Source organism: Hyperolius riggenbachi, chromosome 3 (genome assembly GCF_040937935.1).
Source record: "Hyperolius riggenbachi isolate aHypRig1 chromosome 3, aHypRig1.pri, whole genome shotgun sequence".
Taxonomy (NCBI): Eukaryota; Metazoa; Chordata; class Amphibia; order Anura; family Hyperoliidae; genus Hyperolius; species Hyperolius riggenbachi.
In genome coordinates this window covers 185,915,776-185,923,869 of record NC_090648.1, presented here as the reverse complement: position 1 = coordinate 185,923,869, position 8,094 = coordinate 185,915,776, and the positions used below count along the sequence as shown (strand labels likewise).

Below are 8,094 nucleotides of genomic sequence, written 5' to 3'. Positions count from 1 at the left end.
ACACTGCTCCTCCACACCTCCTCCTGCTGCTGCTGCTGCTGTCTGTCTGTGTTTCCCACTGCCAGGGTACACAGATGATTTACCTTCTGCTGCCACTCTGCCACCAGCTATTACGTCAAACAATAGCTGCTCGCCTACTCCTCCATTCCTCCTCCTGCTGCTGCTGTCTGTCTGTGTTTCCCACTGCCAGGGTACACAGCATTACCTTCTTCTGCTGCCACTCTGCCACCAGCTATTACGTCAAACAATAGCTATATTGGTTGTAAAACCAAAAACCAAAAAACCATAAAAAAAAAAAAAGGTTTAATTTTTCTGAGGTGCCCGGGTTGAAAACTGTGTTGTCCCAGTTGTGTATTGAACACAATGTGGGCTGCACGACCGCTGTCTGGGACCTCCTGTTGTGTTTATTTACAGCCCTGGTATCACCGCTAGGTACCAGGGCTATTATGTCACGGCGAGCTGCCTGCCTCATTGACTGCCTGCTGCCACACACTCATCCTCCTCCTCCTGCTGCTGAATTTACCTCCTGCTGTCTTTGTGTTTCCACTGCCAGGGAGCACATACAATGGCGCTTCCAACATGCGTGCGCCCACCAGCTATTTGTTACGCTCAAAAATAGCTGCATTTCTTTAAAAAAAAATTGAAAAGAGAAATACGTGAAGATGATGAAGAAGAAGATGAAAAAGAAGAAGAAGATAAAGAAGAAGAAGATGAAGAAGATGAAGAAGAAGAAGATGAAGAAGAAGATGAAGAAGAAGATGAAGAAGAAGATGAAAAAGAAGATGAAAAAGAAGAAGAAGATGAAGAAGATGAAGAAGAAGAAGATGAAGAAGAAGAAGATGAAGAAGAAGAAGAAGAAGATGAAGAAGATGAAGAAGAAGAAGATGAAGAAGATGAAGAAGAAGAAGATGAAGAAGAAGAAGATGAAGAAGAAGAAGATGAAGAAGAAGAAGAAGAAGAAGATGAAGAAGAAGAAGATGAAGAAGATGAAGATGAAGAAGAAGATGAAGATGAAGATGAAGAAGAAGATGAAGAAGATGAAGAAGAAGATGATGAAGAAGAAGAAGAAGAAGAAGATGATGAAGAAGAAGAAGAAGAAGAAGAAGATATAGAAGAAGAAGATCTAGAAGAAGAAGAAAGATAAAGAAGAAGAAGAACAAGTATATACAGTAACACTACTGAACAAAATTTAGGACACAACTTCTCTTTCCACATTTTTTTTTAAAGGAACATCCCCACATAATCACTTGCTGTTGTTACTTGGAAAAAAAAGATGTTTCTTGCATCATTCACCCTCAAAACAAGTGTTGGAAGCTATTTAAGGCCAATTCGAATAGTCAGCTCGAATAGTCAGCTCGAATAGTGAGCTCGAATACCGACTCGAATAGTGAGCTCGAAGTCCGAGGTCGAATCGAATAGTAAAAATTATTCGACTCGAATATTCGACTGACCTCGAATAATTTACTATTCGAATTCGACCAAACTCGAATTTTAAAAAGGGGTATTTGAGCATCACTATGTGTGTGTGTGTGTGCGTGTGTTTGTGCCTGTGCGTGTGCCTGTGTCTGTGCGTGTGTCTGTGCGTGCGTCTGTGCGTGCGTCTGTGCGTGCGTCTGTGCGTGCGTCTGTGCGTGTGTCTGTGCGTGCGTCTGTGCGTGCATGTGTCTGTGCGTGCGTTTGTGCGTTCGTCTGTGCGTGCGTCTGTGCGTGCATCCGTGCGTGCGTCTATGTCTGTGTGTCGGTGCGTGTGTCGGTGCGTGTGTCTGTGCGTGTGTCTGTGCGTGTGTCCGTGCGTGTGTCTCTGTGCGTGTGTCTGTGTGCGTGCATCCGTGCGTGCGTCTATGTCTGTGCGTGTGTCGGTGCCTTTGTCTGTGTCGGTGCGTGTGTCGGTGCGTGTGTCGGTGCGTGTGTCGGTGCGTGTGTCTGTGCGTGTGTCTGTGCATGTGTCTGTGCGTGTGTCTGTGCGTGTGTCTGTGTGCGTGTGTCTGTGCGTGGTGTCCAGCATAGTGCAGTGTGCAGATAAATCAGGGAAGATTATCGTTTTCACAATTTGCGAATTCATACACATTATTAAATGTTTTTTTTTATTTGTAAAACATTATTTGAAATGCAACACAATATGCTTATAAACGCTATTATCGCTTATCGTTTACACCCCGTGCCCTTTATGGTGTAAAATGCACACAGCCCGGCCAGTACCTGTGCAGTAGTGCCCGACTTTGGCAACCCGGAAGAGGCTGCCGAAGGGGCATTTAGGTAGGATGTGGGGCAGAGAGAGGAGAACATAAGGGAGCGGTAGGCATCAGGACAGGTCACAGTATACCCGTTCCCCCTTTTCTCTAGGTTATTTTAGCTCTGGTATCCTTTAATTGCACAGAATCCTAATCCAACATGCATACAGGCTATCAGACGGAGTTACATAATTCATACATATCAGCAATACCCTCCATAAAAGCAGGACATGGATTTCTACACTTGTCTATTTGTCAGGGTTGTAAGAGCAGCAATATATTCTATAGAATATCCAAGAACAGCAAATCTCATGATTAGAGTTGAGCCAGCTGCTGAGTCACCATTGTGAAGCCTTCGCTGTATCCTGGTATGGTAGCACACAGCATCTCTGTGGAACTTCCTCCCTGTTTAGTACTGTCAGAAATAAAGAAAGCCTGAGCCATGGATTGGGCTGGTCTATTTATTTTTTTATTTTATTTTTTGTACAAGCAACCACTGACCCTGAAGGCCTTCTCCTGCTGGTTTCATATGTCTTATCTGAAAATACAGTGCTGCAATTTCCCTGCAGGAGTTTCTGTCTGCAGACCATAATGAAGGTGTCAATCTCCCCCAGCAGGATCTCTCAGCTATTTGTTTATTCTATATTATGTAAAATCCATCAGGGCAGCCCAGTGCTATTATTTGGTTCTGTAATCGCTGTTGCAGTTAGATGGAACTGGTTATCCTGAGGGGATGTTTCATCATCACTGGAGTCTAAAAAGGAGACAAGAAAACATTGTTTGCCCGTTTTTGGAGGAGAGGGATTCTGGTATCAGGCAAACACCTTGTAGTCCAAAACAGGCAACTGTCTGTGGCACAAAATCTAAATACTAATTGGACTACAAGATTGAAATAACGCTACTTTTACACAAATATTTTAGATAACTGTCAGATAATACAGCTTAAAGGGAACCTGAATTGAGGGACATTTGGAGGCAGCCATATTTATTTTCTTATACCACTTGCCTGGTCGTCCTGCTGATCTTTCTGGTCAGTGGTGTCTGAATCCCACACCTGTCACATGCTACAGTGAAACCAGTCAGAAACAACTGATCTGCATGCAAGTAACTCGTGCTCAAGAGTCGGGTAACGAGTGCAATCACGAGTGCATTCGTGATCGAGAGCCGATCACTAATGCCGATTACAACCTCGTGATCGCAAAATACGTCTCTTGATCACGAGCTTGTGATGAGCACCACTGCTAGTCTATGGGGAATTGCGCTGGGTCCCATGAAGTAAACTAGCCCTTTTCTGTGGGTGAATACAGAGAGGCTGTTGGTAGACATGTTGCATCACATACAGTGAAGCCTACAGTCAAGGGTTCATTGCCACCATTAGCATGTGCATTATGCTGTAATATACTGCATGCTTCGTGTTTGTATACTGCAGTTTGTTGGATCCCATCGCACTGGATACACTCTGAAAATCACATCGACTTACAAACGTAGTGCCATTCTGAGCATTATAGTGCCTGTGTTACATCTCACCACAGTGCCCCACTGTTAACGTGGCCTTAAACTTTTTTAGCCATAGGCCCTGAAAAAGAATGCTGGTCAGATGTTTCTAACTGGATTAGCTGCATGCTTGTTTTTAGTGTGTGATTCAGACATTACTACAGCCAAAGAGATCAGCAGGACTGCCAGGTAACTGGTATTCAGGAAAAATAAATATAGCAGCCATCATATCCCTCTCACTTCAGGTGTACTTTAAGACGTGGGCGCTAGTCTACTTTAGGGGACCCAGCAGGAAAGATAAATTCAGCTAATGTTATTGCGTGGATCGCACCCTCTTGAATTGCTAGGTTTCCAAGAGGTAAACTATGCCCACACTATTTGACCAATCACAAGACTTTGTGCAGCAAGAGGGTACTGTGATTGGAGAACTGTTCACTATGAGGTTTCCTACTGGGTCCCCTAAACTAGACTAGCGGCAATACGTGTCCAAAAATTGGCCTCTTTTGCCTAGAACATTAAACAAAAAAACTTTAAAAACAAAAATAATTTAAAGGAAAGATGTGCTTTCAGTAGAGACAAGTTAGTCTTGAAACCAGCAGTGCATAAATATTCTAGCTTGGGGAACAATAATCTCCATTATAGCAGCCTTCAATTAACTCCTTCCCGACCGCCTAATGCATCAGGAAGGTGTCGGAAAGGTGGCTCGCCCAGGACTGCCTAACGCCAATCAAGTCCTGGGGGCGGAGATTAGCGGGGATCACTTGCGCAGATGCGCGCATCCCCGCTCAGTGACAGAGCAGAGCTCCGTAAACAACCTGCCAGTGGCGATCGCGGCTGGCAGGCTGTAAAAGATATAAAAACAGCAGAAATGTCTTGCACAACGCTGCGATCTAGGGCAGTGCTGTACGGGGGACAGCTCTGTCACTGAGCTGTCCCCAGGAGAGGCTCGCAAGCTGATGCCTATGAGAGGTGATTAGCTTGATTGGATCTCGGGGGGAAGAGAGGGAAGGGGGAGGGATAATTGAAAAAAAAATGGTTGTTTTTATTAAGAAAAATAACATTTAAATTAATTTTTTTTTAAAAAAGCTCAGTTGGTGGCAAGAAAAGGGGGCAATATTCATTTGTGTGCTATGTTGTATAGCCCTGCAGCAAGCTGTTAAAGCTGCAGTAGGCTGAATTGTAAAAAATGGCCTGGTCACTAGAGGGGGGTAAGCCTGTGGTCTTCAAGAGGTTAAATAGAGCTGATATCTGAGCATATTTAAATCAACCAAATAAACCGATATACACAGAAATTCTCCTTGCACAGATAATGCAATTTGCTGAAAATATTTACAGGTCACTTTCTTCTGACCTCACCCACATTCTGCTCTGTTCAATGAATACAAATCCTTTGCTGATAATGCACATAACACCCATTTTCTAAACTGCGGCGTGCGCACATTTTTAGAACACGCAGTTACAGCTGAATGGTAAATTACCACGTTTACAGAAAATGAACTGGCCTTGATTTCTGACATTTGAATAATCAAAGAAAAACGATTTCAAATAGAAAAATAAAGTAAAAAAAAAAAAAAGAAAAAAAGTTCAGGGCATATATAAAAAATTCATGGAGCACTTCAAAGGCCTTCGCCTGTTATCCAATTTCCATACTTTAGGGAAAGATCAAGACAATTAGTTTTAAACATATAGCTTATAAAATCAGTCCGTGGGTAAAAGTCTTTTGCTTGAAAATCAAGTCACGCAGGCTGCCTTCATTAAGTACAACTAGAATAAGCACAGCATTATCTGACTAATGTGAGGCACAATGCCAAATGCAGTCTAATCAGACTGCATTCCAATTTTTAGAATAGATGAACCAGTGACTTCACGTTGCCCTCATCAAGGAATACTGATATTGTCATCAAGGCTTAGTTACTGCACTCATCCTATATTACATTCTAAGCTATCTATTTTGTTTCCTAAATCAGCAAAAAGGTTTTCATGTTCAATTCCACATTTACCTCCTTGTTAAAGACCAATTATTGCGCTGCCTTCTGCAAGGAAACCGTCAAGATAGACAGGTATAGTGCGTGCTTGGTGGGAGCAGGCTGGATAATTGTGGGAATTCAATTAACATGAAGTGCAGATGTGCATTGTTAGAGGGTGTGAGTGAGAAGGTGGTGGCAATAAGAGGAGCATAGCTGATTTCAATTAATCCATCACCCTTTCCTTGTGCAAACAGAGCTAAACGCTCAAACGGATCCGCCGTGAATATATTTGCAGGTTTCTCCTTCCTGAACACACAATGATGTGATTCCACCACCTCCTCCGTTTTTGATTTTTCTCTTTTCTTTTGTTGCACACTTTAAATATTCAAACCTTTGTGCTTGTTCCGATAATGAGGAATATGCACGTTTTGTTGAGTTTAATTAGGGACGAACGAATGAACCTAAACTCCTGCCATTTTCCCTCAGTACACATTCAAAATAATCTAAAACACAAGGAACAAGCTGGGAGTAAAAATCAATTGTCAATGCTAGATTTTAAGGAAAAGTACAGTTGTATGATATTAGGTATAATACCTTATATTTATGAGTTTGTATCATTGTTATTCTACCACACATGAGCTGGAGGTGGATAAGGCTAAGTTCTGGGCTTCTTCTAGCCTTTTTGTCACCCCAGGCACTTCTTTCCATCCCTCCCCTTACAAGTCACATGACACTGGGGAGCATAGGAAAACACGAGGACTGACAAAGTTATTCATTTCCTGCAAGGGGCAAAAAAGGAGGATGTCGGGACACTGTAACTGCACCCCCATTGTTTGCTGCCTGGAGTACGTGCTGTACGTGCACGTTGATTAATATATTTCTCTGACAAAGCTGGGACGGGTGGAGCCATGGATTTGGGGGGCAGAGCTATGGTTCAGGACTAGCGCTTTGGCTGCTGATAGGCGCCCTAAGCCATTGCCTGTAGTGCCTGTACATTTAAACAACATTTAAAGTTGTAGGGTTATTAGAAAAATTATAGTTAATAGGTACTTTAGGGAGATTGAAAAATGATCAATCCATTGAAGTAGAGATGGGAGTTCATTGCTCCATTTTTCAAGTGGTTGAAATGTACATAAAAAATTGTATAACTCTGTGAAGCAACTCAGGAACATGCATCATGCAGAACATGCATCTGATTGACCTTGTCCCAAGCTGCATTCGATGCACACTAAGTTTGCATGCAAGTTAGCATTAGAATATCTCTTTCACCATCTCTATTGTTCAGTTCATGGCCCAAGTGAGCATTGGACACTCTTGCCCTTTATTAACGGACATAAAAAAAACAACAATAAGAAAAAAACAGAATTGCCAGGTGACTTTTTTCCTTTTGGTGGCCTCAGACATAGGAAAATATCAATAAATTAGAACTGATGCTTTGTACATATGCAAAGTCAGATAATCCTAGCTGAGAAATCACTCAGGAAATGGAGAATTATTGCTGCTATTCCTTCTACTCCCTATCTCTTGAAAAGCAATTGTTGGAGGTTGCTTAACACTAACTAAATCCTACCTATGCATATGCATAGCCTGGGCGCGCTACCAGTAAAACTAAGAATTGCGCAGAAAAAGTGGGATCAGCGCATCACCAGGCCGCCTCTGAATGGCCTCAGCTCAGAGATGCGCTGAGCCCCCACAGAGACTACAAACGCACCTTGAACCCAAACAGAGGCTCTGCATATACACCAAAGAAAAACTAACAAGTGGGAGCAGCTGACCAGAATTAAATCAAACATAGCAAAGAAATGAACAGCGCTACTTAAAAACAGATGAATGCTTACCTGCAAAAAAGGCGCCCAGGCTATGCATATGCATAGGTAGGATTTAGTTAGTGTTAGGTCCCCTCCCATGGAGGAAAGACTTCTTCGACAGTGGGAGGGACAAGTACCTAACAAATTGCATGCAAACTGTTAGTGGAAACTAACATCCTCCAAATGGTAGACAGGTTGTATGTGTGCTCATTGTGTATTTGTATCCCATGAGTGGGGTCTGCACTTTTTTGCAGGTAAGCATTCATCTGTTTTTAAGTAGCGCTGTTCATTTCTTTGCTATGTTGTGATTTAATTCTGGTCAGCTGCTCCCACTTGTTAGTTTTTCTTTGGTGTATATGCAGAGCCTCTGTTTGGGTTCAAGGTGCGTTTGTAGTCTCTGGGGGGGCTCAGCGCATCTCTGAGCTGAGGCCATTCAGAGGCGGCCTGGTGATGCGCTGATCCCACTTTTTCTGCGCAATTCTTAGTTTTACTGGTAGCGCGCCCAGGCTATGCATATGCATAGGTAGGACGTAGTTAGTGTTAGGTCCCCTCCCATGGAGGAAAGACTTCTTCGACAGTGGGAGGGACGAGTAC

The 8,094-nt window shown here is 42.9% G+C and overlaps 1 long non-coding RNA gene across 2 annotated transcripts in view; it reads right to left on the bottom strand.

The window, feature by feature from the left end:
- Positions 1–2,688: 2,688 nt before the first annotated feature.
- LOC137561252 (uncharacterized) overlaps positions 2,689–8,094 on the bottom strand; it is an 87,896-nt gene continuing 82,490 nt past the window's right edge. For both annotated transcript variants that reach the window (XR_011029949.1, XR_011029950.1), the window contains one exon: positions 2,689–2,985. This is a non-coding gene — a long non-coding RNA (uncharacterized lncRNA). The remainder of the gene's footprint in view (positions 2,986–8,094) is intronic.